This window comes from Triticum dicoccoides, chromosome 7B (genome assembly GCF_002162155.2).
Source record: "Triticum dicoccoides isolate Atlit2015 ecotype Zavitan chromosome 7B, WEW_v2.0, whole genome shotgun sequence".
In the NCBI taxonomy this organism is placed as follows: Eukaryota; Viridiplantae; Streptophyta; class Magnoliopsida; order Poales; family Poaceae; genus Triticum; species Triticum dicoccoides.
In genome coordinates, this window is record NC_041393.1 from 221,520,856 (window position 1) to 221,535,646 (window position 14,791).

At 43.6% G+C, this 14,791-nt stretch overlaps 1 long non-coding RNA gene across 12 annotated transcripts; it reads left to right on the plus strand.

Moving 5' to 3' along the window:
• Positions 1–3,206: 3,206 nt before the first annotated feature.
• LOC119339925 lies at positions 3,207–12,572 on the plus strand. Of its 12 annotated transcripts, none has more exons than XR_005164283.1 (12): positions 3,207–3,925; positions 4,018–4,080; positions 4,393–4,538; positions 4,624–4,720; positions 4,867–5,363; positions 5,455–5,577; positions 7,027–7,072; positions 7,170–7,453; positions 7,579–7,848; positions 8,289–8,371; positions 9,263–11,310; positions 11,823–11,876. It is a non-coding gene; the product is annotated as an uncharacterized LOC119339925 (long non-coding RNA). The 12 variants fall into 12 exon arrangements; XR_005164274.1 differs by having other exon boundaries at positions 4,867–5,100; positions 5,291–5,577; positions 11,823–11,873; XR_005164278.1 differs by having other exon boundaries at positions 4,867–5,100; positions 5,303–5,577; positions 11,823–11,873.
• Positions 12,573–14,791: the final 2,219 nt, after the last annotated feature.

A 14,791-nucleotide genomic window follows, 5' to 3' on the forward strand; every position in this document is an offset into this window, starting at 1 on the left:
TGCAGCAAAATGAAAAATATATATAATGCAATCTAGACTTTCCACTAATTATACCAAAGATAAGCTGAAAACGAAGTGAAAAGAACTGGTTGGCGTATTACATGGAGCTTATATTCACAGGTGCTTATTTTCTTAGGATAACTCGTAATAACTGTCCCTTAGAAACTTGGCTAATAGAACTGGCATACAAATAACATGTCACGATGATTGCAATGGAGGAGTGACGTACCATAGCACACTGTATAGGCTCACTGCTGCCTCTCATTTTTTTTGCGATGTTCCGTGAAATTGCCACATACATCTTGTATTTTTTCATTGTGTAACCCTATCTGCATGTTGACACGGCTAATTTTCGACATCTCTACATGATACTACATTGCATATCCCTTGCGCATATTTAAACCACCAATTAACGATTGTGTGCGTACCATAAACTAGCCATGACTCTATATGCTGGACTGGCAGGCACTCTAAGGGAGCCTAATGTAGTGCACTGGAATTCCTACATGCCACCTATGATTTTGTGTAATGTACTGCCCCTGTTCCTAAATATATGTCTTTGTAGAGATTCCAGTATGGACCACATACAGATGTATATAGATGCATTTTCGAGTGTAGATTCACTCATTTTGCTCCGTATGTAGCCTATAGTGGAATCTCTAGAAAGACTTATATTTAGGAACGGAGGTACGAGGTAGTATCATGTATGACATCTACATATCTAATTTAGCAGCCAGTAGTAGAAATCATTGTCTGCACAAAGGGATTACTGGTCAAAAATCCTAGCAAAGCACACTGGCACGCACAGAACAATACAAGAGAGAGAGATGCGCTTACAAGATCATAGCAATGCCTCAGTCCAGGATCTTGGTTGGCCAAGCTGTTAGATCTAGAAGAAACATCGTCCTTGTAGTTTTTGCCAGCTGCATAACAGGTAACAGCGACTGGTTAGTATATTTGAAGTACATCGGGCAGGTGATGCTGGACGGGTTTAAAAGTGACAAGTACCTAGGCCGTGGCGGGTGCTTGGCATCTCTCCAGACGGTGGGAATCAGGTTAGAAACATCGAGGGTGATGACGCTACGCTGGCTGTCGGGGTCCGATAAGGAGATCTAGAACCGTCGAGTAGGGTGTTTGTGGAGCGGCTCCGGTAGGGTGGACTACGGTGTGGGTGAAGCGGATCTGTGGCCGTGGACGAGGGCGTAGGTGAAGCTGCTCCGGTGGTTGGGTTAAGGACGGTGTCGACGACGCGGATCTGCGACCGTGGACGGGGCGTCAGAAGCTGCTCGGTGGTTGGGTTAAGGATGGTGTCGACGATGCGGATCTGCGGCCGTGTGCGGGGCATCAGAAGCTACTCCGGTGGTTGGGTTAAGGGTGTTGTCGACGATGCGGATCTGCGGCCGTGGACGGGGCGTCAAAAGCTGCTCCGGTAGGTTGGATGAGGGTGCGAGGAAGCGGATCTGAGGCCGTGGACTTGTGAGTTGGCAAAGTGACCCCGGTAGGGTTGAGAATGGTATAGGCGAAGCTACTCCGGTAGGGTTGACACTGGTATCGGCGAAGCGGCTCCGGTAGGGTTGAGGAAGGTGTCGGCGAAGCGCCTCCGGTAGAGTTGAGGAAGGTGTCGGCGAAGAGGATCAGAGGCCGTCGATGGGGGCGTCGGTGGGGCGGCTCCGGGGGGTGTGGACGAAGCGTCTCCGGTGGGGAGTACGAATGAGCCGCTGCAGATGCGCGGCGGTTGACGAGAGTACCGGCGAAGCAGATCTGGCGCCGTGGACAAGGCCGGCACTGAATGGGCTGTGGTACAGTGGTAGATGAGCAGTCAACTTGTTTCTAGGGGAGGTGGGAGGGGTAGATGCGGCCGCAGAAGCAGATCCGGCGAGGTGGACGCCGCTGGCAGTGAATGGGCTATGGTACGCCGGTGGATGAGCAGTCTAGGGTTTCGAGAGGGAAGGGGAGAAAGGGCGATGAAGTACGGACGGCGTGATGTAAGATGCTCTGGTGCTGTGGAGTTAGTCGTTTTTGCGGGAGGAGGGCAGAGGAAATGGGGGTGGCGTGTAGTGGGGGGGAACCGGAAGTTACCAAAGCAGCCCCGACCTATCATATAGATGAGGGCGGTATTGTAACTGTTGGTCTCCGTGCACCAAGGACAAAAGGGGGATTTCACATGCTAAAGACTAAGGTGGCGGAAATTTTAGAAGGAGGCGGGAGATTTTGCCGCCCGCGGGATCGTTCGTATCCAGTTTCAACTAATTTTGGACCGTGCTAGCGGGAATGTCATGCTAGACTGTGTACACGGGGCACGCGTCAGCAGTTAATAACTGGTGTGAAGTCCACCCCAGAAAAAAAAACAATAACTCGGGATGATGCAGCGATAACTTGGACGTTCACACAGGCGCGGCCAATCGTACGGGTGTAGTGGCGCGTTCACGAAAAAGGAATCAAATGCTCAGCCTATGTATTTCTCGTGTAAATAGATAATTTAGTGTCATTGGTTATTTAAAACAAAACATAAGATAGCCAACTCGCTCCAGGGCGCTCCCCCGATGCGAACCTTCGTTAGCCGTTCGATTCTGGTCAAAGTTGTCCTTTTTTCGCCGCTGGCCATTGGATCGTTGGTGGAAATAAGGCTTGCCGTTTTCACCGTGCGGTCAGTTTTGAGTGGGCAATGACTTGTGGGCTCGGGCAGACTCTGATTGGCTGGGTAGCCAGTTTTGGGGTGCGTGCGCAGCCTCTCCTGCAGAGCCGCGTGCGCGCGTCGTGGGCTCGCTGTGGACGTTTGGGCGACGCATATATACCTTGTTTTTCCACCACGGTTGTGCTGGCCCGATGACAAGTGGGCCGGTGTTGCTTCAGGTCCCGCTCGTCAGTTGAACTAGCTGCCCGTCCCACGGTGTTTTTCTCGGGTCAAATGTGCCTCGGGGCGCTCCTCCCACGCTTCCCGCGTCATGCGTTATGGGGACCAGCTGCGCAGGGCTCGGCTGGTGCATGTGTACCTGGCTTATGCACCCGGGTCTTTCCTATTGCGATGACAGGTGGGCCGGTCCTGTTGGTGGTCCGCTTGTCGGCTGCACGGTGGTGCATCGCGGTGGTTAGTTGCGAGGACTGCGCCGGGTTGGATGGCGCATGTGCGCGTGGGCCCCTGGCTGACCGATGCATCGTGTGCGCGGCGTGCGTGCCTCACCTCCGTCTGCGGGTTGGATAGAGGAGATCGAGTGGCAAAATATCTCGCGAGCCCTGGGCGCCTTCAGTTTCCCTTTCTCTATCCAATCTCCATCGACCTACTACAACCGCCGCCTCCTCCTCGATCCATGTGCTCACCCTTTGCCGCCGCCACCGGAGAGGCTTGCCTCCGCGGCCGCACGCCTTAGATCCGACGGAAGGAAAAGGAGGAAGAGACCCGCACTGTCCTGTTCCTTGAGGTGGTGGAGGAGCAGCCGAGGGCGACGACGGCGTCCTTGGCCGAGCACACGGACGGAAGGGGGGAGAGGAGTGTAGACGCTCGTGGGGATTGAGGGGAAGGAGAAAGGTGATGATGATGCCGGCTACTTGGGGAAGGGGATGCGGGTGACCTGGGGCGAGTCAAGCGACCTGAGGCGAGGCCGGTGGCGACCTATGGAAGGAATGGGACGCCGGCGACCTTGGGAAGGAAGGGGAGGCCGGCGAATTGGGGTAGGGGATGCGGGTGACCTGGGGAATGGCGGCTGGGAGCTGCTCAGCCCGTCGTCGCTGTCGGCCGCCGGCGACCACCGCCCGTTGCTTGGAGGATGAGGGGAATGGAGAAAGAGGAGCAGTATCGGGAAGGAGTTTTGGGCGATGGGCAGCCGCGCCAGGCGACATGCTCGCGGTGCCGCTTGGTGGCTGAGATGAGGCTGCCGCATGCTCTGTTCCGATGGGCCTCCTCTGCTCGATGGTTGCACTGGTTGAGGTTCGTCCTTCTCTGGTCCGCATGTTCTTCGCCTTTGCTTTGGATTCATTGTACTAATTTCGCATGTTTGCCTTCGTTTCATTCATGCGCAGTTTGGTACGGTTCCTGTTGTCGGCTGCGTCGAGCCTTGGGTCTTGTCTGTCCTTCGCGTTGAGGTTAGTCCACTCCTCTTGTGCTTGCCTATATAATGTTTGATGAAAGCATGTGTGCTGCTTGATGAAATGTGTGTCTATTTGACATCTACTTGTTTTCTGTATATATGTATTTGATTCCATGTATCCTTGGGTGCTTATCTAAAGTTTGTATGTAATTATTTTATGACGCTTGACAGATCATCCCGAAGAATAATTCCGCAAAACAATTATTAGTCCTGACGGCTTTTGTATTTTAAGTTGTACAGTTCATAACATATCATTTGGAACGGATGGAATACATGTGTCGGTTAACTTGATTGATTTGTTTGTCAGATAAATAGCACGGACAACATATCAGTGCTCTATCTGTGTCTAAGGGCTCCAAGAGATGCAGTCATAGACAGTGACTGGTCCCTGAAGTTTGGGACGTTAAGGATAAAATCAAGCAGTTTTCAGAAACTTTTAGTTGTGGCTCATGGGTAAATTTTGAAACACAAATTTCTTAACTTGTCAAATGTAGCAGAAATAATTAAGATTTAATCACCGCTACTTCCTGAAATGCAGGTTGGAGCAACTGGGAAACCATTGACAAATGTGGTCTCAGTTGGAGTTGGTGGTAGCTTCCTTGGACCTCTGTTTGTGGATGCAGCTCTCCAGATTGGTAAACATTTATTTTGGACATGTTCCAGTTTGGTTATTTATGGATTTTGAATATGGTCCAATTTGATCACTTCTGAGACTCAGTTAGAACAGATAAATGTTGTTTCTTTACCATATAGTTCCTAATCAGAAAAGCCTCATATGCAGGTTGGAGGCATTGGTGTGAGGGTGTTGTGGTGACGTGCTCCTCCATGCGTCGTGCGAGTTCTTGGTGTCGCGGTCATGACTCCAGAGAGCAGCGCTTCAAGGTCACTTAAGCTTGAATGGGTTATCAAGTCTACTGGAAGCATTCATGTTTAGCCTTGTTCATTGGTTTTAGAACAGACGCTCCCTTAAGTATGTTTAATCACAATTAAAAGGAGGAAGCCAAATTATTGCAATGTAAGTCCCTGAACTCGGAGGCTTGATCCACTATCACTTGCTCCCGCCACTGTGTCATAATATCTCATTTTCATATATAAGATGATAGTAACTGAATGATCATATTAGGAGTGCGTTATTGGCAGCCTTGTGAGGTTTTCTTCGTAACTTCTTCTCCTATTTTTAATGTTTGTATTCTCTTTGTTGCAAGGTGTGGCTGCAGGTAAAGTTGTCAAGTTGATCTGGTGCTTGCTTGAGCCATTGATTACTGTTGCTTTGCTAAGGTTCAATGTCTTACTACATGAGAAATTTATTCCAATGCTTTCTCAATCCCTTTACCATGATGACTACCAGAGGAACCTTCAATGTGTATAGATGGTGATGGATATGGGGACACACAAGAACTAGCGAACTTAATACCAGATGCCCTCAACTATGAATTCTTTAATTATTGGAGGCTTTCATATTCATATCAATACAAGGTGGGATATGATGCAGGTGAATGCCTTTATTTTGTTTCTTTATGATCTTCTCCTCTACTTAATGATAGATGCAGTGCATAGGGTCATCGTGTCAGTTTGAATGCTTTCATGACAACCGGTATAGCACTGAATCAGGCAAGGTGTGAATAAGTGTGCTTAAATGCATGCTTTGTTTATGTGTTTACTGCTTATTATGTCGTACAAGTTACCACTTATGAATCTGCCCACTTTTAGGCACGTGTCTTTCCCACATATATGTTGGTAAATATGTGCACTACATATTTTTCTGGCCAACTAGATTACGAGATCCTCCTCCATCTTCCCCTCCTCACTAAGGATGCCAGATTGGTCTAGCATCTTTCCCCCTATTTAGGGGTCCTCACTTGGCCCCTCCTCTACTCGGCTCTCCTTTGCCCTGTTTCTCCTCTATAAAAAACACGGAAACTACCACGAGAATTAATTGCTGCTTGCTGCTCTTCACAGCTAAATATCACAATGAAGTATATCAATTGCCATCGTCCTAGAAGAAGAGATGAGCAGTCAATATACAGAGAAAAAAATCACGACCAATATTTGCATGAATACTAATTCTCGCAACAAGTTAATGATTCATAAATAATCTCCCATTTCCTCTAACCTGTGTATGTCTTTCCATATTAATTCATAAAAATGAATCAGCACAGTTCATATTTGATTTCAAGACAACGAAATTCGAAAAGAGGTGAATCAAATGGTATTATTTCAAAGTTGTATAACATATATCATCACTACTAGAAAACATTTTGTACGAGGCTAAGGTGCGAACATTTATAAAATGATAATTGTACCGATTTTTTGGGATTTTGCGATTTCTATGGAATTAAGAGGTCATCTATTGGCCTATCCCTATTTGTAATTTCAAATAGTTATTTTTTGGTGCACTTCTATTTTAGAAATGAATCAGTTGCCAATTATGCTTGATGTTTCAAGCAGAACTAGAATTGGTAAACAACTATCTGTGAAGCATATATGGAGGCGGGAGTCTGGTTTGTTTTTTTTTCTATGTGCCTATTTGCTTAAGAAAATACTTGACTGGAGAGCAGATTCCAAATGGAGCTGCATTTTCATGCGTTGGGGGCAGAAGTAGAATAAATAGTAAATCTTGATCTTATGGAGTGATGATTTACATTCTTTGTGTGATGAGATAATACACAACCTAGGTGTTATTTAGCTTGCTGCTATAGAACAACTGACTATCATGATGTGTAGTTTCTGAATATTGAGTCCTCGAGTTTTGGGGAATGGTGCGCTCTAATTTGGAAGTGGTATTTCCTAATGTATTCGCACAGTTAGATATCATATTATATATTTTTTCTCTTACTTGAAATTTTTGCCATGTAAAGCTAGGTTGTCTTTGATTTGTTGTGTGTTAGGTATTGAACAGACTGGCTTGTTTGGCTAACCTTCCTTTCCTTTTATTTTGCAGGCTTTAGAATCACTAAGGTTGCTCTTGCTCTGTTCCTTTGGTCAAGGTTTGTCCTTGTCATTCTTTTCTAAGGACTGCACTTTTCTACCCTATTTGTTTACTGCTTATTGTCGTGTTAATTCCTCTGTTCCTGATTTTTTCAGGTGTCGTGTTTGTGTGTTTGTTTTTGTGGTGCTGCTTATATGTGTGACTACCGTGTGATCGTATATATATGCTGAAAAGTAAAATGATTTTTTCTTGGCACGATACATAATTTGTAATGAGATGGTAGTACATCAGTGTATTTACAGGAAAAAATTATAGAAGTCTATTAATAACCCAGGGTGAAGAATAAGTAATTCTTCACCCCGGTCGAGCGGCCGAGCCTGGTTCTTTCGATCGCACGCGCGTTGTGCCTCCGGCCGTCCATCGTTACCCCACACGCGAGGTAAGTTTTCCCCTTTTCTTACGGTGACAAAAACCGTTTTTTGTTCGTGGGATTAGGACCTAGCTAGCCCACTCCGCCGTCTACCCCGATCCTATTCTGCGACTAACTTGCGGCATGGTGGTTAGCGGCAGGTGAGCGCCATGGCTCGGTGGTCGACGTGGGGAGCGGCGGTTGACCCGGTGGGGGCGCGACGGCGTGCTGCTGGATGGGTTTACTCGTCGGCAGCAATATGGATGACCACGGCTGCAAGGTGAGCGGGGTCCGGCCTGGGTGTTGGGAAGCACGCGTGTGGTAGTCGGCTGGCCATGGCGGCGGTTGAGTTGGTGGTCACGGCGGCACAGGTTAGATTGTGCGTGCTCTCCTCCAGCCACGGCTGCTTGCCCATGTACTCTTTGGTGAGCTCAATCCAAATCCCATCAAAACGTCTGTGTTTGTGTCTGTTTGTTGCCCCGAGGCTGTATTTCCTCTGTCCAAACTCCTAATTTCATATGCTGCTCTATTTGAACTCTAGAAACCCCATTGTAAGTTTTGACAGGCATGCCATGCAAAAATATATTGGTGGTGTAATCGTTGTTGGGTTTTCTCTTCTCTTTCCGAAAGCTCATCTTGTGGGAATTGGTTGCCTCTGACTTGCTACTACAAACTGTGCACTGTTTTGTTCATAGTCTGTTGCATTTTACACTTTGATTCGAATATGAAATGCACTGCGGTGAACACTACGTAACTTCTTTCATTTGTCATGTTAGAATTTAGATACACAGTTTTGTTTTGTGCAAGTTGCTTATAGACAGTTTTTTGATTTATTTCCCTGGCCTAATACCAATGTGCTGTGCAGATAACTTATATCCAGCCAAGCGCTTGCCTTGACGTCCTCACAGCTGGAGATCCATGACTAAGAGCTCTCCTCAATGTATGCAGGTACTGCCTAGACCTTAAAGAAGTCAATTGATGTTAATATATAGTTAATATGTTTTTTTGTATTTATTTTGAGGGAAAATGATCAGGCCGCCGAGTAAATATCCAACTCGGTCTGTTTTCAGTGCGCATATATCATGTCCTCAATTAGTAATGCAAATTAGCAGCCACTTCAATTTTTTTGTTTGCATTTTCTTTGCAATCAGCAAGGAACCCAAGGATAGATGTACATTCGCTCACGTGAATTCTAGCCCCTAGATTGTTTGTGGCTTTGGGCAATACAGAATTGGAGAACTTGCTGTAAAGGTTTGGATAGAATGTCATAGTTGTATCCACAACTGCTTAATCATTAATTTGTAGTTGAAATCCTGCACGCATCTCTCTGTATTTGTTTATCTTATCGGCTATCATGCACCATAACTTGATGAATGGAAATACCAGTAAAGTTCCGACAGCGGTAAGTTTCCACAAATATACAGTTTATGTATATCAAGGTTGTCTCCCAGTGATTCACTCCTTGTTCAAGTGCTGGCATACATAAACTTAAACAAAAAAAATGTGTACACATGTTTATCACTCTAAACACAAAAAGCCTTCAGAATCAACGGTAACTTTAGAAAATGCTGGCCTGGATTCTGAATATGCTAGATAATATGGCTTCCTCTATTATAACACCCAAAAAAAGGCTTGTGCACGACTGATGCTATCCAACTAGATGGTGTAATAATTACTGCTGATTTTTGCATGACAGTGGGTTGTCACATATTCGCAACAGGGCTGAGCAGTCGTGTAGCGTCGCTGGTCGTGTTCATTAGTGTGATTGATATGTTCTTGTTTGTTGGTGGTCTCTACATGTTTGTTCTTGTGAGAACTAAACACATTCTGTTTTTTCAGGTCTCCATTCAAGCGGATGATGACAAATGTATGATGGATAGAGAGGAATAAGTTTTCTAGAAAACGTCTTCGTATTTTAGTGTATGGTTTTTTAGAGAGGAGGCGCTTGCCCGGCTTTAGCGAAATGAAGCCCTTAAAGCGTTTACAACCAGAGTAGCGAAACGAGAATAAAAAAGGGGTTTCATAGGGCTAACACACAAGGCCGAACGAAAACGAAAAACTGAGCATAACGGAGGATCAGTCTCCAGGCATATTTTTTAGTGAAATAAGGTGGGTACAAGTAATTCTAGATCCAAATTTAGAGCTTTTGCTGTAATCAGTAGCAAAATTCAAGATTGCCGAGAAGAGAGGTGAAACTAAAGGCTTCAACACTATTGTTAGGATACTATGTTGCTTCCAAGCTATGGATAGGAATAGTTCAGTCGCTTGAGAGATTGTTGAACATATGAAATTGATGGAAATCTCTGGGCACCCTCAAGTTAAGCTGCTTGAAAACCAAGTTCAAATATGTGTGAGGGTAGTGCAGTTGGGCATGTGATTCTATTGCACATGATGTAATCGGACCATTAGATCAGTTTTGAAATAGTGATCTTCGAACAATTTTTTCTGTACTTGTGGGGATAGTTTTCATTACTTGAGACATTTCCCAGAACCATTACTAGTCTTGTACGTTGAATCAATTTATTATACGGCTTTGTTATTCCTAGGGACATGTTGATTGTTTTTCCATTACATAGCATTGTTTTACGGCCATCGGGCTACCATCTGTTCCTTGAGGCTGGTGATTGTACCGTATTCGTGATGATACGTATGTCCCTTTTATGTTCCGTTCTTTAGATATTAATGTTGTCATCTCAATCAGAACTGAGCATCGGTTATGGGCTTTTGGATTGTGATCATCCTGCTGTGCTGACATACTTCCCAAGAAGAAACAAAGCTTTTGCCTCCATTTTTTCGGACTTGTGCCTGTTTTGCCCTACAAAGATAAGAACGGATGGTCTTTTCAAGATTATTTTTATTTAAGATTATTTCGTGATTATCTTTGTAGGGCAAATCCCACTTTTGGAACACATTTTAAGATTTTGGATCTGGCATTTTCAAGATTATTTCGTACCATAAAAAAATCATTTAATTTGCTCATCTAACAGTAAAGTTAACAAGGCTCAGGAATCATTTTGTGTGTGTGTGTGTGTTCTAAAGCAACAAGGTCATCTGGACCTCGCCAGAAAAACGAGATGATCCCGTTTATAACTGTCGTGCAAAACATTTTAGAAGAAAATGCAGACAGGAATTACACCGTAGACCAATTTATAGCAACGTAGTCTTATCGTACAAAAAACGTCAGGTGCGCTTCCATACTCACAGTAAAATTATAGCAAGAACATTTATGTTTTATAGGGCTTTTTTGATGTGCCATAGGGCTTCTCACGTGCATGATGTAAATTATTGTCATGCAGAAGGTAATATTACGTGGCTCCTTTTTGGTTTATGGAATGGAGAACGGTTCCTTCTTTAGATGTAATCTTACCTCAAGTGCTTTTGTGTTCTCACGTTTTAAAGGTGTGGCTGTGGAAGATAGCTGGGGTGAGGAATAATTATTCCTTTCTTCTACTCTTTCTTGATGTATGCTGTCATATATTGCTTCTCTACTTGCTCAAAATCAAATTTGCATCTATGAAAAGGTAAGAAATTAAGGCCAGTGAGATGGCAGTAGATTGGCATGTTTACAGGAAAAAACAAATAGCCATGCAAGTTTGAAAGAACATCTTTTTACTATTTCTTGCTATATGCATATTTCCCATCTTCTTCCTTCAGAATCAAATGTGCGTCTACTAAAGGATAAGCAATTAAGGCTGCAATCTAAGAATAGAATCAAATGTGCATCTACTAAAGGATAAGAAATTAAGGCTGCAATCTAAGAATACTTTTATTTGCCATTCTGAATTTCTATCACAGCACAGAGGAATGAGGAATGGATACATGAGGCATGGCGTAAGCGTAGGGGTCAGCCAGGGCACGACGCAGGAGTCTGCCCATCTCCTCTCAAAGTTAGTTCATGCTCTTCTTGTCCCTACTACCTCGCCTGCCAACTCTCTGACAGAGTATTTTATTTCTGCAATGTATTATATTCTTTGAAGAAATTACAATTTTTTCATAGCTTCTTGGCATACTATGGATTGAATTCTTTGTGAGAACAAGCAAATGACGGTAGCAGTTCCTACAAGAAGATACCAGACATGTAATATCTTGATAGAAGAGAAAATCTACATTTTATTCATGTGAAAATTTAGGGTGGATTTGTGTTTTTCAGAAATGAGGCAACCTTACACGTTGATAGTAAGTTGACTACCAGTTTAAAAGCTTATGTTTGCATAGTGTTTCCTGGGATAACCCCCCCCCCCGTCTCTCTCTTGATTGATATATCCATATATCACAGGGGAATGATAGTTATTTTTAACAGGGATTGGTGGTTCATCACAATTTTTCTAGCTTCTTTTGTCCTCCAAATGATATAGAAGGCAGTCAAGTTGCATCCTCTAATTTCTCATGATTTTTGTAGGACCTACTATGATGCATATTTGAAAGAGTGCATCTATTGTTTCAGCTGAAAATTGATCTCTATTTGAAGGAGTGCACCTATTGTGCATCTACGCGAGAAGACAGTGTGTTGTTTTTTATTCCATGCTCCAAATATTTCATGTCTAATTCATAGACATCCTTGAATTGCTTAACGATGATGGCATGTTTGGTGTTCATATTTTTGTCAGCCAAATAATAATAGGTGCACTTGACTGTTTGAGGAAATGCCAACTGAAAGCTAAATCCAGTTAGAATTAGATTCTTGAACGTGTGTTCTTGATGCTTCATGTACGACCAGTTCTCTCGAATAATAAGTTACTCCCTCAAATTTACAATAGAGATAATTTGTCAAAATTGTGTTTTTGTAACGTTTGTGGTCTTCTCTTTTCTTTTTCTTGATTTGTATTGTATATGCTAATCGCATATTTGAACATGCATAGGGCCTCTCATTCTTTAACCCTGACTATAAAAATCCATTGATGGAAGCTGGGGAGGGCCGAGATGAACATCCGGCTCCGTGGGTCTAAGCCATCGAGATGGTAGAGACGACGTTTCTATGTCATCTACTCCAACTGCCGGACAAGGCATATAAAAACCATGGATCCTTGCTCTCCAGGCCGCAAAATGATCACAGTGATGTCTACGCCTCCTCCTAGATGTATTAATCTCAATCTCAATCTCATGTTTGGTTTTCTTCACTTTTCTCTTCTAATGATGTAATTTCTTTTACTAAGATAACACCATGTTTGTTGTAATGCCTTATTTCATGTAAGATCCCTTTTCTACTTTGAATGAATTTACTGCATATATTTCTTATTTAGTTTAGTTCATCATTCAGAGATGGTGGAATATTTTTGTCCTTCACAGGTTAAATGAGCATTGTGTTTCACAGGTTAAATGAGCATTGTGTAGTAAATGAAATTGTTTATTTTGAATTTAATACCTTCTAATAATAATAATAATAATGAGAGAGAGGCATGCTTCTCTCTCTCTCCCTGTGGGCAAATGTTACTTTAGACAACATGTACTAACAAATAAAAACTCTGGAAATGTATTTGAATCGCACAAAAAGAATTCATAGTTCTTATTCATACTTGAAACATGTGAGGCTCTGCAAATTAAACCATGTTTTTTCCCAAGGCGCATATGAATTTAGCAGACCACAACTAAACCGACTATATATACATGGCCTGTCCTTAGTAAAGGAAACTATTTTCATCGCGAACATGGCTTTAGTTGAAGGTTCTTGCAGCATGAAACTATTTTCATCGACAACATGTCTACAGCAGGTCTCTGCGCCATTTGGCGCAACGGGTCAACTAGTTTACTTTAAACATAATGCATTGACGTGTTAGTGTAGAGGCGCACAAAAAGAAATGGATATTGTAGTTAGCTACTTAAAAGTGTTACCTCAGATGATTACATAGCCTCCATTTCATAAATTGCGTAACCGTTGAATTCATATATGAATATTACATATATATTACTTCAAAATAGAAACTTAAATCATCCAAGACTAATGAATTTGAATGCAAGAGTAACAATGGTGCATGTCCATGATAACTACATTGGTTGTTTGAAGAAACATCACTGTAACTTTGGCATGCACAACTGAAAAAGGTTTATTTAAATAGAAAAAATGTGATATGTGAGTGTCCAATCTTTATAGTGTTGAATCGATATTGTACCTTTGGCCACGATACGAAGTAGATATTGACTTATGTTCAAGCGATGCACGTCCACGGTCGCTAGATAGTGATACATGAATGAATTGTGCAATCTCTCTCACACGCATACATATCTCATTTCCATGTGGGCATCAGAATCACACACGCGCACTTCGTGCATTTCTCTCCCTCCGTCAGGGTTAAATTCGTCTTTCTACCCCGTCCTACAAGTCTCTCACACAGAAACACACACGCTCTCTATGTCTAACACGCCCACCCCTTTAATTCCGCCCACCCACAGCCACTAATGTCTCAAAGTATAATAATGTCTCTCACACATATGCTATATACCTATCCCTTAATATAGCTAGATATGTGTCACACAAACTCCTTCTCCCTACTAGCAAGATGCCCATGTGCGTTGGACGGAACATCAAGATGCATTTGTATGAGATGTTTATCTTGTAGGGGAAAAGGATGAACGAGGGAATGCCTTATTTGCAAATGCGGAGAGGGGTGTGGGTATCTTTTTGCAAAATTGCCATATTTTCCTTCATGTCCGTCGGATATAAATCGGATGGCCTATATTGCAGGATGGCAGGAACACCATCATCACCAACTCTGTTTTTTATAAGAGTAGAGATATGTGAGTATCACTGCCCTTCCCCCCCCCCCCACACACACTTCCCAACACCGAAGGAGTAGGGTGACACCTCGATCTTGATACTAATCTATCGACTGGCTTCTCTCTCAAACATACACACACACACTACCCGGCACCGAAGGAGTAGGGTGACACCTCGATCTTAATACTAATCTATCGACTGGATTCTCTCTCAAACACACACACACACACACACACACTACCCGACACTGAAGGAGTAGGGTGGCACATCGATCTTGATAATAATCTATCGACTCCTCTTTCAAACACACACACACACACACTCGCTAGTTGTGCCTCTGTGCCTACCGCGCACACTCTTGATGCGTCTTTCTCTCCCTCCCCCCCAGCAATGACAGTAGAAGGGTGACAACTCGATCTGAACATAATCTATCAGTTGGTTTCTCTCTCAAACATTGTGTCTCGGTGCCTCGCTCGGTAGCCCCCTCGATATGTAGACTTCTCGCGCGCGCACAACTGTAGTGACGATGACGCTGAACCCAGTGTGCCTTGTTTTTACCGGCCTCATGTGATAGTTTTCACCCTATTTTTTGTTAATTAACAAGGCAACCTTTTCTTTGTTACTACTCCCTCCGTTCCAAAATAGATGACTCAACT